The sequence below is a fragment of the Gobius niger genome, assembly GCF_951799975.1.
Source record: "Gobius niger genome assembly, chromosome: 10".
In the NCBI taxonomy this organism is placed as follows: domain Eukaryota; kingdom Metazoa; phylum Chordata; class Actinopteri; order Gobiiformes; family Gobiidae; genus Gobius; species Gobius niger.
Genome location: NC_136861.1, coordinates 7,985,956 through 8,002,356, shown reverse-complemented (window position 1 = coordinate 8,002,356; position 16,401 = coordinate 7,985,956). Strand labels below are relative to the sequence as shown.

Genomic DNA, 16,401 nt, shown 5'->3' with positions numbered 1-16,401 from the left:
GCAACAGATGTTCGATTGGCGTCATCCCATATACAGTACATCGCCCAACGTCAACAACACAAACAAATTAACGAAAACAAACACAAAACCGCTGCGTGGGACTCTCAATAATGCAACCGCAAAAGTCTGAATTTTTTAAAAACCAGACTTCCATCCAACATTTATTTATTGACCCGCTTTGAACCTTTCCGCCAAAGTGATTGGAGGCTGACACTTCTCATGCGACCTTGTCAGATCTCCTCCCCGCACTTTTGGAGATGGCCCGGCCCGGTGTAATTGAGCCTTCGGGGAAAAAGAGAGACAGAGAGGGAAAAGCGAAGGGAGAAATGAGAGCTGTGGCCTTGGTCTTGTTTAGATCTGTATTGATGATCGGGGCTCGGTTTTGCGATCGATCGGCGGACGGGTGGAGGAGAGAAATGCGGGTTGGTAAGAGCGGAGAGGAATGCAGCCCCGGGGCAGAGGTCCACGCTGAAGGATGTCTAATTAATTATGGTGCTCCATTACGCGGCCTTAAATAAAGCTAATGAAAAGGGCTCTCGTGACCGGCAGACGAGGCGACGCTCTGAACACTGGTCAATCTCTCACTGAAAACAAATGCGATGTTTAGCATGAACTGTTGGAAGATTGTTAATACACATATGACTCAATCAACAGTAGTACTTTGTGGATTATTGAGTTTCCCGGTTATAGAAACAAGAAAACAGCAGTCTCTCTGTAATTCTCTGGCTGGGATCAGTTATCAAGATAAAAAGACAAGTGTATATGAATTTCCGAAGACATCACGCATTGTTCTGACCACCATTTTGATACGAAATAGAATTATGCAGTACTTACAACATGTAACAATATCTCTACTCAGGATATAAATGAAAGACAACTGATTGACAGTGGCATTTTTATGTACTAGTAGTCATTGCTCAAGAAGACGCACGTTTATGCGAAGAAACCAGTGAGTCAGTGTTTAAGCTGCTCAAGATGTTAGCATGCTACCGGTTAGCATTTAGCTTCAACAGCTCAGCTCTGACCTCTATAAGAGAAAGCCCTGAACAACACTCCACACATAGCCTTGGATACAACATTCAAGATTCAAGATTTTTTATTTGTCAAACCATGTGAATGGTTTGAAATTATGTTTCTCTCATCCTTGATTGTAGAGCGGCGGGTGGGGTAAGAGGGGTGGGAGTCCAGCTTCCCGATGGCCTTGTGTATGAAACTGCCTCCCTGAAGGCATTACCTTGAAGAGACTGTGTGACAAACGTAAGAGATGAGCTGTTACTGTAGTATTTCCTCAGTGTTCATAGATGGGAGCCACACATGCACATGCTAACCGGTAACATGGTAACGTCTTGAGCAGCTTAAACACTGACTCAGACTGGGACACTTTCTCTTTGATGTGTTTATTTAGTCTAAGGAGTGAAGCAGATCTTTAGTAAATCCTTCTGTAGCTCGACAGACAGAGCTGCTACGTCTGTGCCACATTTGCTGGTTATATCACATAAACGTGCGTTTCTGGGGCCGTGTTTTTACTCTACTCGTCTTTCATTTTCATCCTGAGTAGAGATATTGTTACATGTTGTAGTCTTGCATAATGCTACTTCGGTATTCAAAATGGCCGCCATAACAACAAAGGTCTCATGACTGAAAGGCATGCTGTTTCCGAGTTACCTAAATGCACTAAGTCTGGAGCTGCAAGATCACAAAGTGCGCTCCTAATAAGCGCAAAATGTTACGCTATAGTCTGCATTTTGAAACACAAGATCGGGCCCAAAGTGTTTAGATAGACGCTCTGTGATTTTAGTCACGTGGCTGTCCCCCAGAGGTACTCTGAATGTCGGGGAAACACCTCCAGAAGAGGGCGCTGTCCACATAAAAACAAATATTTTTGAAAGTAGATGATTGTGTATTGTTCTAATGCTGGGCAAGAATATCTTGTTGCATATGTTGCATTTCACATAGACGTAGCGCGATACGCATTAGTTTTTTTAAAATTATTATTTAGCCTTTATTTAACCAGGAAAGCCCCATTGTGATTAAAAACCTATTTTTCAAGGGAGTCATGGCCAAGAGGCAGCAAACGATACAGAATTAGAATTACATACACATTATACATATTATGAAAAACAGTTACTATGTAAAAAAGGTCAAATGCTCTCAATCTGGACTTAAAAGCGTTTAATGAAATAAGCTCATTAATTTTAAAGTCTTTTTGCAACATGTTCCATGAAAGAAGGAGCAGAGTGAAAAGCCCTTTTTCCCTGTTCTGTACGGACAAATGGAACAGAGAGCAACAAATGATCATTGGAACGCACGCTGTAAGAGCCAAAACACTCCTCTGTGAGATGCAGAGATACAGATGCAAGAGGGCAGTACACTAAGCATGGCCTTATAAATAAAAGTATACCAATGAGCCAGCCTCCTGGAGGACAAAGAAGGCCATCCCTCTCAAGAATACAGTAACATGGTCATCCAATCACAGACCATTATGTGTAAAGTGCCTTTATTCCAAATCTCTGTCCTCGAATAAGCAGCAATGTTCCTCTTGATGCATTTCTCCGATTGGTTACTCCATTTATCAGTCACGTCCAATCGGACACTGGTAGATAAATATGAAATAGATAAGAAAAGTGTGTTGTTTTAGCTCATTTATAATAATGTTATATTTGACACCTCCAATACAATTTGAAACCTCGAACAGTTATGTGAGGCAAAAAGGCCAAGTTACATCATCTTGGAAGGCGTGTAACTTTTATTTAATTGCGTTTAATTAAGCCTTCAGCAAAATTGACTGTGGAAAAACAACAAATTAAGTATATTCCCTTCATAAAACACTGCTACCAAACCTTGTATAACCCCTCAACAGAGCAGGAGTGAACCGGCGGTCAGCGGCGGCAGCTCAGTCCATCTTGAATTTCAATGATGAAAATTTCCATTGAAGGCCTTGGGCGATTCCAAAAAATGAAAGTTATGTTAATTGGCGGACTTTAAATTACTTTTGTGATGTATCTTTTGTAATCGCGCAGTGGCAGCTTTGATGGTGGAATGTAGGACAGCCCATGCATTTTACTCGCTTTAACTCTCAAAGAATTTCCTGATAATCCCGGCATTGGGGAGAAGGGTGCGTCGGAGGAGCGGCGCGGCAAGATAATTGTGTTGTTTACCTTGATTTGAGGCGGTGCGTCGGGCCGAGTTAAGCCGCTGGGGGGTTAGTGATTTGGAGAAGGCCACGTCGAGGATGAGAGTTTCTGAATCGCTTTGCCTGACACGCGTTCGCGGAAAGCGCCAGAAAGAAGGACCCGCGAGACTGAGGGGGGGGTTACACTGTGACAGGATTCACAGCTTGTCAATGGGAGCTAAATCTTTAAAGATAGGCTTTATCGTGTCCTTAGGGAGGGATATTTGTTCTCTGCATTTGACTCGTCTTCCAACCTGCAGCAGGAGTTTGGAGCTGGATGGTTTAGACCAGGGGTGTCAAATATACGATCCGGCCCGCGAGATGATTTACTCCGGCCCCTGCCCTGTAGACCATAAATTCTAGAGTATGTAAAAAAGTTTCTAGCCCATTCCAGTGCGGAGTTATGATTTTTTAAAGAATAACCAGAATGCTCATTCTCTCCACTAGGGGGAAATGTAAAAAAAAAAAAAAAAAGGAATGAGTTCCACACATGTCCAGCACAGGGCACTGACATAATAAGGATTTGAACACTACATTATAGTGACACTGCAACTCCCCTCCTGGAACTGCCACCTTAACGTGGTGGAGGGGTTTGAGCGCCCGAATGATCCAGGAGCTCTGTTGTAGGGTCTCCCAGGGCAAACAGGTCCTATAGGTGACGGGTCAGACAAAGAGCAGTTCAGAAGCCCCTTATGAGAGACCAACAGGCCCAGGTTGAATCATGAGGCCGTCCTTCTGTGGACCCACCACCTGCAGGAGGAGCCATAACGGCTGGTGCAATGTGATTTGGGCAACTCCAACAGCTGCCCCCACGACCCGGAAATGGAAAAGTGGAAGAAAATCAATGGATGGATGGATGGATGGATGGATGGATGGATGGATGGATGGATGGATGGACACCGCAGTTAACTCAGGAAAATAATTGCACAGGAAAAGCAGCGCCTCCTGAGGATCCACTCGGAAGTCACGGGACACTCACCTGCCTATAGCCCATTGTGCACGTTTTGTGTTCATGGGGGAAACATAGAAACCTCTCGTCTACCATTATTTGGGATCTGTTCATCACAAAAAGCTCTTCAAAAATGACTGACTCTTTGCAAATCCTCAAAGTGAAAGCGGGGCTGGTTTATAACGCATGTCAGTGGTTCCCAAAGTGAGGTCCGGGGCCCCCAGTGGGCTTCAGAGGAACTGCATGGAGGGCTCCAAAGCTCGTCTCCAAAAGGAAAAGTACAGCTCCTTTGGTAAACTGTCCTACTTTAAATAGGCCGACAGTCAAAGCTAGTGTTTGATGGATCGACAAAGTGGTCATGGTGCTCTGGACTTTAGGAGCAGCTGCTGTTTGTAAATAAAATGTGTTTTTTTTGGGAGAGAACTTTACCACTTTGTTCCAAGTTGCAAACTGAAGGGGAAAAGCTTCTGAGCCGATGGTGTCCCTCATTTCCAGAGATTTCCAGATCGTTTTTGCCAAACGACATCTTTGAGCCTAATGTAGAATAATAACTCTCTCCAGAGCTTTAAAAAGTGCCACACGACTCACCTTAGTGTTATAAATGAGCGAGAAAAACATGAAGTAAGACAAGTGTGCCAAAGTACAAACAACTTAAAAGTAAAGTCGCTCTCATCCGCCTCCAGTCTGCTGCACGATGCATGAGGCCAGTGCTGGCTTACTTTATAAAAATGTGATTTACAACTTAATGAGAGGTAGTGCTCAGCTATGTTTACTCAAGTACGTGAAGAACTATCTGAAGTAACTGTAGTCGTGTTCATCACACTGGGGTTGTTGTTTTTGAAGTATCTGTAGCTCGTGCTTGAGTAAAATTAAACACCCTATACTTGCTGTTTTGCATAGTGTGTTGTGTCCTGTTAAAGCCCAATATGCATTGCCTAAAATGAGGAAAAGACACCAATGTTTTCTTTGACATGAAAAAAGATAACACATAATTTGTTGCTTTTTAAAAAGTGTTTAGGCAAAATAGTCTATTTGAGAATTGTATTTGTACTTTGTGCTAGAGCCGTATGAACCATCTCGGGCCCTGGGAACTTCAGGGAGGGGTCTCCGGGTGGTTTCCCAGAGTCAGGACTAAACACGGTCTCAGTTTTGTAAACTCTGCTATCCTTAAGGTTAGGGCTATAGTAAGTTAGGGTTAGTTTGTCTAACTCCACTATCCTTAAAGCAGTGCTAAGTAACTTGTTTAACTTAATAAATCCTTTTCGTAGTCTCTCTGGGGGTAATACAAGTGTTAATGGGATGATTGGGGGGTCTTTCATCTCACCCTTGTGTCTCTGGCCAGAAAACAACAACTGCAACTTGACTGCCACCGGGTCGGAGTCCCCAATACACACTAATAGAATCACAAAGAAGAAGCTAATAGGCTAACGGGCAAAGCTAACTGCCAGCTAGCGCCACTTAAACAGTACAGCCAAGTTTCAGTCGAAATATGTAATTGGATGTACAATATCCCTCTCTCCTTCTTTTCTGTCAGAGTAGAATTTACTTTCACGGACAATGAATGAGTAAAAAAAACGCAACATGCTACAACACCTGCAACAACACCTACAGTTGCGCTTATCACCTCTAGGGGCAACAGTTACTTAGTACTGCTTTAAGGTTAGGATTAGGGTCAGGTATACGGTTAGTCTGGATTATTTATGTATGTATTTTTTCTAATACAAGTTTATAAAGGCATGCTTACGATGTCTGGTTGTGTATAAATGCTTGTACTAGAAAAATAAAATAAAACACTATTAACCTGATTGCAGTGACGTCATGGTTGGAGCTACACTTATCATAAGCTCCACTTATCACCAGCTGCCGATGTCGACAACTGGCCAATCAGGGAGCGGCTGGCCTTTCCCATCCTACAAAAAAAAAGAAATCACCCGAAAGCAACCTCACAGTGGAGCCCTGCAGGATGTGAGTCAGGCCTCAACTCTGACAATGTTCAAATCCAGGCTGAAAACAGTTTTTTTTACCCGTGCATATGACACGGAAAGTACTTTATCTGCACTCTTACTTTTACTGTAATCAATAGATTTTTATGTAGATGTTTAATGAGTTTTTCATCTGCACTTCGACTTGCCTTGAATATGAACGCACAAAAGTTTACATCTGTTTCCCAACCAGAGCCATGGGGGTAGTTGAGAACTTAGCAGGAGGTACTGAATAATTTCTAGTTTAAAAAAGGTGAAACCGAGCAGCATTTCAATATGACTTTCAAACAAAAGCTCATTTTTTCAGCAAATGGTTTGAAATTGAAAGTATTTTAGCTTCAACACACAACTAATCACGACCGAATCTGAGTTTAGCTGATCACTTTGTACGACAATTGGCAACTCAAGAGGTACAAAAAAACAGATTTGGAACAACTGGTTTACACTACCGTGCGAGTCCTGCTCCCGGAGAAAGCTGAGGGGTTTTTCATAATGCGCTCGGAAAGTTTGTGATGAGTTTGGAAACTAACTTACAATTTCAAAATGCTCGCCGTTTGCAAGCAACACAATCCGGTAGCGGGCCTGCAAAGTACCATCACTCCTAGTTAAATATTTGGCAACGCTACAAATCTCTACAAACAACAAGAACTCAAGTAATTCCAGGTTTCAATACGCTCCACGGGAATGAGACCAGCTCTAACCAACATCATAAAAATGCAAATTCCCCCACCTCTCGCCGCTATAACACAAACCATACAAGCTCAGGAACGTTTTTACACCGTATCTCCATTCATCCCCCTAATATCTCCGCCGTAGATGTGTAATATAACCCGGATTGCGTCGGGGGGTTGGCTGCGGTGGCGGTCGAGGGCCGAAGGGAGCCCTTGTAAATGAGAAAGCGTGCCGTAAAGACCACGTCTAGACTGCCGTTTCTCCTCTTCTCCGTTTTATTTAGGCGATGACAAGTGCCCGAGCCGCCGCCGCCGCGTCCTCCGGGGAGAATGCAATCTGCGCCGGCGACCGCGGCTCGCCACCGGCGCATTATGTTCGGGGAATGGAAGGAGACGGAATCGGAAATGGGCAGAGATGGGGCGTAATCAAAAAATAGTGAGAGCGTATCTGCCGCTACTGCTGTTACGCCGGCTTTTAAACAATAAGGATCTGCAGAGGAATCTCCCCGTGCGGCGGATAATGCCCTGTTTGAACCTGAAGGACGGACACACCGCGGATTCTCCTGCAATGTAGCTAAGACTGTTATATTCTGATTAAAACAGTCAACATCAAATCAATGGACAAATCTTACATTAGCAGAGAAGCACTAACAGTGTTGGGCAAGTTTCTTTGTTATTAACATAATTGTTATATATTCTATAATAGTAGTTATAGCTTTAAAGCAGTACTAAGTGTTGTTGACCTTAACTAATAAATCCTTTCCGTAGTCCCTCTGCGGGAAATACAAGTGTTACTGAGACGATTGGAGGGTCTTTCATCTCCCCCTGGTGTCTCTGGCCAGAAAACCACAATTGCAACTTCGCTGCCTTCAGGTCGGAGTCACCAATACACACTAATGGGATCACGAAGAAGAAGCTAACATGCTAACGGACAAAGCTAACTGCGGGCTAGCGCCACTTAAACAGTATTTACAGCCAAGTTTGAGTGAGTAAAATTATCGCCATTGTGTAATTGGATGTACAATATCCCTCTCTCCGTTTGTCTTTTCTGTCAGCATAGTATTTACTCTCACGGACAATTAATGAGTAAAAACACGTAACATGTTACGACACCTGCAGTGGCGCTTATGGCCTCTAGGGGCATTAGTTACTTAGTACTGCTTTAAAAATGTAATATGTTTGGATTACACATTACTGTTTCATAAATGTAGCAGAGTTACACTTCTTTGAGTTACTTTTGAGTACTTTTTGCTAAATATCAACTAAAAATAGTATTAATGCCACTGAGCAAAACTATTTATTTTTCCTTATTCATCCCCATTCCCTCCGGTTTTGTTTTGACGACATTCACTACACACAACTGCAGATCTTATACACCAGTGTCCAACCTGATTTGGTGCTGCATTTTGTGCGGGGGAATTTTTCTGTTCATACATTTAATTGCACTTGTAACTCGAATTACTTGAATTACTCTAATGACTAAAATATTTCCATATTTTGTTTCAGTAATATGTTATATTCATTAGTTACCAGTGGAAGGCCTGGGGTTTCAGACAGGGCAACCATGGTGCACGCAGTCAAACCATAGACTGACAATAGGCATATAGATAAAACTGTCTTTTGGCGTGGCACTTGTTCGCTAAAGGATGAATCAACAACACAAACCAAAGCAGCGGAGCCTCTGCCCCCAAACAAAAGCAAAAACCTTCGGGAACACTCGTACCAGTATACGAAAAACATGTGACACATGACAGGCGGAGACGAGCGCGTTAAAACGTGGAAACAAGCGGCTGTTTTTACAAGATGTTTTGTTGACAGAGCGAGACATCAGAGATCAACTCAAACTCAAAATCCACCGTAATAAAAAGATACTAAACTTACATTTTGTTGCTGTGTGGGATGCCTTGTTAGCGCTCGTAGTCTCGTACCTGTTCCCAGCCCGAGTCCCAGCGCAGCTGACGCGGAGAAACTCTTCTCCTGTCCGGGGCCGAGCGTCTACGTCGTAAGGAAGGAGCGCCAAATATCCGTGATCAGTAAATCCACTTAATTTTGCCTCGTTCGGACATGTCCAAGAGGAAAATGATCTGTTTATCCGGGTCACTTCTGGTTTTCTGGAAAGTCTTGCCCATGCGCGGTCACATTAGCGGTTTTCCCAGCTGAAGAAAACGCTTCTTCTGTCAGTCACGCTGAGTGTCAATCATGTGCATGTGTTTAAGGCACTTTTTGAGTTGGAAATTACTGTTGCACCTCAACAATATCAATAAAAGCAACTCAACTGTACATTATATAAATAATTAGGAAATTAAATATACTAATGAGACATTTTACACTTTTTTTTCTCTTCATTTGGCCAGGGCTCGCAGAGAAGGTCCTGACGGCAATACTTACATTTATTAGCTACATTATACACCTCCCTGACTTGATAGGGAGAGGCTCACGACTCGCTACTTAAAAACTGGACTCCACTCAGAATGGCCTTTTTGGAACTTGTGTTTTCCGTGTATTTTCTTCCATTCAGCAGGTGCAAAACCTTCAAAAGAGGTGAAAACAAAACGCAGCATGAGTTGAAGCTTGCTATTAACAATCACAACCAGGTAAGTGAATGGCATGTTAAGCAGGCAAATTATCATCACATTAAGTATGAAGGCTTTTACCCATTTTAGCAAATATTAAAGCCAGTGTGTCCCGGACTTTGGAAATGGCTTCTGTAGGGTAACATTCTTTTTCCTCTGTATAAGATAAAATTAGCCTGTTGTGTGAAGTGTGCGTTGTATTATGATTTGTTGATGTTGTGTGTGGTGTAAGTATGTGACAAAAATTTGCACTTTTTGTCCCGAAAGGATGACCTCGACACCTATTTTGTCACAATTTTACTAAAATGGGTAAAGATTTCATTCATGCCTTTTACATTTAAAACATTATTTTGGGCACTTTAGAAATAATTTATGATTTTCATGTTATAATTTGGAGAAAAAACAACGCTATGTTATTGAAAGATAGTAAGAAGAGGCTGGTTAGGATTTCGAATAGTCCCTGGAGCGCCCTCTGCAGGCAACAGCGAGGATGCCACAGTAAAAGAAAAGTGAAAACAAACTTTCTGCTATAGCAAATCCATGGCCGCCCCGATGAACACACTTTGAGCGGAGAATGACTAAGAACGGGTCCAGTGATGGATTAAGGCCTTTAAAAATGTTTTGTGTTCCATCTATTGTGCAATAAGAAAAACAGGAAGTACAGATCGAAGACCTTCAGCAGAAGAAGAAGAAACAAAGTGATCAGAATTAGTCCAAACTGTGTGAATGAAGTTAAATACTATTCCAGGTATGTTTTGAGGAGGAAATAATGGTTAAAAGATTTCCCATGGCATGTGTCCATTAAATGTTGATATTTATTTATTTATAGTATGTTTTTGGGAATTAGAGCTCAGCTATGGCCTACAACTTTAAATTAATTTAACTGACCGCCATGCATATATACCTAAACAGGTGGATAACCTTAAAGGGATATTTCAGGATTTTTGACATAGGGCCTCATTTCCTAGTTATCCAGAGTGTCGTTGATTTCTGGAGATATATTTTTTTTTTTTTGTAATTCATGCAGTTCTTATATTTGAAGAGTTTTGTGGCACAAGGCTAGTGTCAGACTGTCTTTATTGCAGGCTAGCTGATACCATAGAAATGCGCTAGCCTAGCACAAGCCTAGCGAAATATCCCTTTAAAGGAACAGGCCTCCGTTTTTACATACTGAGATATGTTCTTACCTGAGCTTAGACGAGTTGATGCGTAACTGTCTGGTCTTTGTGCGTGCCCTCAGTCACGCACAAAGACCAAAGATGTTGTTCGCATTTGGACTCTCCCAGTATATTCCTATAGCTCCAAACGGGGGGGAAGTTGGAAGCGACCACGCTCTTCCACGGGCACAAAGACCAGACAGGTACGCATCAACTCGTCTAAGCTCAGGTACGAACATGTCTCAGTATGGAAAAATTGTGGCCTGTTCCTTTAAACTGCTTAGATCACTAATTGAAATAGGTCAGCGATTTAAAAAATTTAAAAAATTCATAAAATCATCATAGAGCGAGAAGATGCAGTATTTGCTCAAGGGCTGGATTTGGCTCCCAGGCCTTACGTTGATTAACCTTTATTGTATTTCTTTGTATTGTCCTCTGTCGTCTCCATCATTCAGTGGCATTGCGGTAAGACCAGTGTGGCTCCGAAAAGCAAAAGCTGCACAATCAACCAGTGGTCTTCAATGTTTGTTTGTTCTATTTTTGTAAGGACCATCTATACCCCCCTTTACATTAAATTTTTTTTTTATATATATATTTATTTTTCATCATTAAACGGTCTCAAACGGTAAACGGTCTCAACTTATATAGCGCTTTTCCACCTACATTAGGCACTCAAAGCGCTTTACAGCAAGGATCCACTCACCCATTCATACTCTCATTCATACACCAATGTACGCAGACACTGGGGGCAATGTGGGTGAAGTGTCTTGCCCAAGGACACAACGACAATGTGCACTTTCAGGAGGTGGGATTCGAACCCCCGACCTTCCGATCATGAGACGACCCGCTCTACCATCTGTGCCACTGTCGCCCCATTAGTGAATAAAAGAGTCTTGTTTGCTTTGTTGACAGTGGATAAAAACTCTACTGGGGCTCTTTGAAACTTTGTTTTCATCTGCACATCAAAAATGGAGTTCTTAGATCATTGAAATGTAAAGAGCATCATCTGACACATGAAATCAGATCTGCTTCTGACCAGAGTCACACAGCAAAAAGGAAAACAAACCACATCTAAAAAAAAATGTCACAGTTTGTGCAGAAAAATGGCCCAGCTTTAAGGTGAGACACTGCAGGTGAATAGGGAAACTGTTTAAATGCAGAGATTTCAATTTGCAACTTTTGCTGTAGATTACTGGCATAAATCTAAAAAAAAATGTATGGCAAGTTTTCTGTCATTTTATATTTTAATACACAAATAAGGCCCAAAATGTGCAGTATTTTTGGCGATCAGAATAATGGATTGAGCCAGGTTTAAATGTATTGTTTTATTGTATGACTTATTAGTTAGTACAAAGAAATTTTCAGAGCGGAATTCGGATATCATGTTGAGTTTTACAATAATTTCCAGTGTTTAGGAATTAGACATTAAAAAAAAATCCCTCTGAAAAGAACTCTAGGGATATTGTACATCCAATTACACAATGGAGATGTTTTTTTTTCACTCAAACTTCGCTGTAAATACTGTTTAAGTGGTGCTAGCCCGCAGTTAGCTTTGCCCATTAGCCTGTTAGCTTCTTCTTCGTGATTCTATTAGTGTGTACTTTGGCCTCCGACCTGGTAGGAAAGTTGCAAGTTTAGTTTTCTGGCCAGAGACACCAGGGGATGAAAAGACCCTCCAATCATCTCATCAACACTTGTATTACCCCAGAAGAACTTATCAAGGTTAACAAGTTACTTCATTCTTCTTTAAGGCTATATCCACATGAAGACAAAACGCTTATATTTTCAGAAACTTTCTTTACAAGCACGAAGCCAGCTCAGTAAATGTGTGCGTCCACATGGGTCGACTCAGGTCTGTGAAAACGGTGTATTTCATCTTCCAGGCCTGTGTGAGGCGCTGTGATGCTAACACAGATAATAGAACAAGATGTAGAGGCGCATGTGCAGTAAACTTATGTGGAATGTAAAAAGTGGAAATTAAACTGATTCAAGGATTTGGGATCTACAGAAGAGACGAGGAGGAGAGCTTATTCGTCAGACGTAACGGGATTAAAGCAGAAAAACCTGTCATTAACTTTTACTATCAGTCCAAAAACACAGACTGACTCGTGTTTTTCTACTTGTCACCTGTGGCTTGTGGACTGCAGTGGAGCAAAGAGGAGCGGAGTCAAACCATCATAGATCCATGAGTAAAACTCATTATAAGGTCAGTAGATTATAGATCACAGACACCACTCTGGCGCTGTGATGTCACCGTTTTAGTAAAAGTTGCGGAGACGTAACAACGGAGCCACGTAAACGGCGTTTTGAGATCTTTCCACTCTGGGACCTATTTTGGAACATGTTCGTTTACAGGCCCCCAAAAGCCAGGCTCGTATGGACAGGGCCTAAATGTGGTGGCTACAATCTCCATGTATCAGCTCCACCTGGTGCTCCAGGTGTCCCGGACCAAGTGGAGAAGTGACCAGGCAGTTCAACTAAACCCTAAAGAAACAAACCTGGGAAGAAACTGCAAAACCTGAACATTTGTATCATCAGATTTCCGGCTATCCGATTTCTCTGGCCATGTAACCAGAGCCATCGACAACAAACTACTATGAGATGACATTTGAGTGAAGCTAACTCTGAAGCTGAAGTCTCTTGCTAGTTGCTAGGTGTCCAGCACCTCCCAGAATACTTTGCGGAGTGATCTCATGTGTCGCCATTCCAGTCATTTACACAATCCCAAGCAAGTGTTCGCGAGAAACAACCTCCCTCTGTCGTCCTGCCATTCATCCCCACTTAAAAATCAAGTCATTTACAAACTCTCAAACTGACATCTGCCAATCGTCAATCAGCGCTCCCTTTGTCGCCGATCAGTCAGAGGAAAAAGCCGCCGTTCAGTTGTAACGCAACTTCACTGGAGCCGGAGAGGGAACGGCGCACAACAATAACACGAGCACAGCCGAAAGTCTTGGCAAAACATATCCCTCTTTCCAACCAGCGAAAACAGGCACACACGCAGTTGTTGTAGTCGCAAGTCATCGCGGCGAACAGGCAAAAAGCAGGGAAGCAGGTTTATTTCGAGCAGCGGAGAGAGAACGGGGGGATTGTGCACTTCTGAAGTCGAGGCGGGCGGACGACAAGACGAGCACGTGTGTGGGAGAGAGAGATAGAGAGGTGCGTAGTATGAGGGAGGAAGAAGTCAACACTGCAATACTCACAGTACCGAGTTTGATCCTCCCGAGTGCTGCTGTTTGCTCCCGATTTGGACCAGAAAGAAAGGATTCGAGACGAGCTGATTTGAGATTTTAAGAAGAAGAAGAGGTGGAAGGAGAAGAAGAAGGAGGAGGAGAAGAGGTTGGGTGGGATTCCCTCGTCGCGATCCGAACAGATGCTAAGACCCAGGCGTGTCCGGGGCGGTTATAGCCGAGAGAGTGGCGGATCGTAAACGCTCACAAGCTCACGACTCGAGAAAAAAAAAAAGAGGAGAGGAAGCGGCGGCTGGGAGAAGTGGAGGGGGGGGATGTTTTGTGGTTGTGTGTGAGGACGGAGGGGGTGATGGATAGATAGAGAGAGGAAGAGAGACGGCGGCGGAGGTGGAAGAAGGGAGCAAGAGGTGACAGGCTCGGGAGCACGCGGACGATGAGCCGTGACAGGGATCGACCCGAGGATAGCGGACTCTCTTCACCCCCACACACACACACACAAACACACACACACTCTTTGCCTTTTCCCACCGCCGCTTCCCTCCTCCAGCTGCAAATCTCCCCATTCATAAAATACACACACACAAACGGACAGGGGAAGGGGAGCTCGGAGGATGGAATTGCAAACCGGACATGTTTGGGAGTTAAGTTCTGTCTCTGTCAGGGGCGGCCATATGCAATGTATACCTTTCATGTCTACAATACTGGGTGTTAATGGGGTCTGCGCCTCTATGCACTGCCTGATACCTGGATGTAACTAAGTGTTCTGATATGGGGTTTGCTGCTCAAAGAACGAGATCAGCTGGTGACCTGAACGTCCTGAATCACTCCTCTTGAATGATTTCTTCTCTGATGGCACGGGGATATTCCAAGATGAAAATGACAGGATTCATCGCAGTCATTTTGTGAAAGAGTGGTTCAGGGAGCATGAGATGGATTGGCCCGCAGAGAGTCCAGAGCTTAACCCCATTGAGAATCTTTGGGACGTGCTGGAGAAGGCTTTGCACGGAGGTCGCACTTTCCCACTGTCAATACGAGATCTTGGTGAAAGATGAAATCATCCATTGATCTCTTGACATTAGAGCGTTTGGACCTGTTTTTTGTGCCAGATTTTTTTGTTTATTAGAAACAATGTGAAAAATGTAAATCTTGTAAAAAGTGAGATCTATTTACAAGTGCAGTATACGTTTCAGGAACTAGGCCTTCTTCAGGCAAAACGTTGTACTCTAAATTACAAACAATGAAAGAGGAAGCCAGTACATTATAATGTTAGTTGTGATCCAAATCTGTTCTTTTCTATTTTACTTGCAACATCGCGATTCTTCACAACTTGGAGGGTCACTTTTCGGGATCATTGTCACAGAAATGCTAGAAAACCAACCTGTGAGTTCATCCATCCATCCATCCATCCATCCATCCATCCATCCATCCATCCATCCATCCATCCATCCATCTTCTTCCACTTGTCCGTTGTCGGGTCATGGGGGCAGCTGTTGGAGTTGCCCAAATCACATTGCACCAGCCACTTTTGGCTCCTCCTGCAGGTGGTGGGTCCACAGATGGACGGCCTCATGATTCAAACTGGGCCTGTTGGTCTCTCATAAGGGGCTTCTGAACCGCTCTTTGTCTGACCCGTCACCTCGGACCTGTTTGCGATGGGAGACCCTACCAGGGACACGAAGCCCCCGACAACAGAGCTCCAGGATCATTCAGGTGCTCAAACCCCTCCACCACGTAAAGGTGGTGGTTCCAGGAGGGGCCTGTGAGTTCATGTTTTATAATTTGACGGACAGTGTTTTTCCCACAAATGTCTGTGCTTTTAAAGGAACAGGCCACAGTTTTTCCATACTGTGATATGTTCTTACCTGAGTTGGACGAGTTGATGCGTACCTGTCTTGTCTTTGTGCGTGCCCTCAGTCACGCAAACAGACCAAAGATGTTGTTAGCATTTGGCCTCTCCCAGTATATTCCTATCGCTTCAAACGGGGTGAAGTTAGAAGTGACCAAGCTCTTCCACGGGCACAAAGACCAGACAGGTACACATCAACTCGTCTGAGCTCAGGTAAGAACATATCTCAGTATGGAAAAACGGTGGCCTGTTCCTTTAAGGTGTACTTTATTGTCCCCGTAGGGAAAATTGTCCTCTGCATTTGACCCATCCTTCGATTCAAATATTGTACATGTTTTCCCAAACAATCTCCAGGGATAGAACCCAAGACCAAACTGTGAAGCAGGAACGCTAACCACTGCGCCTCAGTGTTGATCAGGGTTGTTGTGTCAAAATTGCTGAGATTTTGGCATCTTTCTGGTATATTCCATAGAAATGTGCTAATGGAGGTATAAAAATATTGATTGAAACTTGATTACTGCGCTATCACAGTATAATGGAGATTTTATAAAGGATGGACTGACACCGACGCCCAGCCCGGGTTGTTTGTGTGGTATGAGTTCAACCATATCGTTTCCAGATGTGGCTCGGTTCCAGACTTTGTAAGTACGTCTGTGATATCGCCACTGATCAGAGCTTACCTTGGAGGATTAGTTCAAAACTCATCAGAAGAACAAATCGCACAAACGCAAAGCAAACTCACCCATTTGATCACGGTGCAGTCTGTGTCCCGTGTTGTCCCACAGCTCTTACCTCTACGTTTTACAGTGTTTATTCTTTCTTTTAACTGTTGTATAGACAATGTAAAAAGGCGGATCTCC

General features: G+C 43.3%; 1 protein-coding gene across 2 annotated transcripts in view; it reads right to left on the bottom strand.

The window, feature by feature from the left end:
- The window catches only part of LOC306968938 (RNA binding protein fox-1 homolog 3-like), a 1,481,628-nt gene extending 1,467,661 nt beyond the window's left edge, over positions 1–13,967 (bottom strand). The window contains exon 1 of one of the 2 annotated variants that reach the window (XM_079564526.1): positions 13,708–13,967. The gene's annotated coding sequence lies outside the window, so the exon portion shown is untranslated. The remainder of the gene's footprint in view (positions 1–13,707) is intronic. The other variant, XM_079564524.1, reaches the window with a different exon arrangement.
- Positions 13,968–16,401: the final 2,434 nt, after the last annotated feature.